The sequence below is a fragment of the Triticum aestivum genome, chromosome 2A, assembly GCF_018294505.1.
Source record: "Triticum aestivum cultivar Chinese Spring chromosome 2A, IWGSC CS RefSeq v2.1, whole genome shotgun sequence".
NCBI classification, from domain to species: domain Eukaryota; kingdom Viridiplantae; phylum Streptophyta; class Magnoliopsida; order Poales; family Poaceae; genus Triticum; species Triticum aestivum.
This window is the reverse complement of record NC_057797.1, coordinates 2207793-2208464: the sequence shown is the minus strand read 5'-3', so window position 1 is coordinate 2208464 and position 672 is coordinate 2207793. Positions and strand designations below refer to the sequence as shown.

The 672-nt window shown below is 50.7% G+C and overlaps 1 pseudogene; it reads right to left on the bottom strand.

Moving 5' to 3' along the window:
• The window catches only part of LOC123186836 (tau-cadinol synthase-like), a 7011-nt pseudogene extending 6374 nt beyond the window's left edge, over positions 1-637 (bottom strand).
• Between the last annotated feature and the right edge of the window lie 35 nt (positions 638-672).

Here is a 672-nt window from a genome sequence, read left to right as displayed (position 1 = left end):
AACTCCTAATCATACATGGTTTAAACCAATATTACCTCTAACTCCTAATCACTAACTTAAATATAATTATACTTCTAACAAAAATAACTTGGCAAAGATCATTCGCGGGAGCGTGTGCTCTTCCTCGTAGAACAAAAAGTAGCCCCAAAGGTAGCACTCCACCACACGATCCCGAGCAAAACTTAGCCCCACGTATCCCTTAAGATCACTATACCACCTGAAAAAATCCATGCATACTAACAAAATTGATAGGTAGTCCCAATGAAGCATGTACACAAACGTATGTATATATAGTGATATAGTTGGCTGAGTATATGTGAATGATCATACTCAGAGATAGCTTTGAGCTCCTTCAAGTGGATAGCCCGGACCACGGTGGCGAGGATGTCGTGCAGCGCGCTGCGGCGGCTGTGGAGGCTGCGGCGGCGGCGGAAGATGTCGTGAAGCGTGCGGCTGCGGCGGTGGAGGCTGCCGCGGCGGCGCTGCACGCTGCATCACCTGTCCCTGGCGACGACGGCGACAGCGACCAAGAACTACGCGCGCAAAGGAAGTGGATCAAAGAAAGCAAGACGCAACTTGTCCTTCTGACAAGCTTGTTTGCCACTGCGGCGATCGCGCTGGGCATTGCCTCCCCCATGGGGCTCTGGCACTGGTGGAGCTTGGTACAAATTG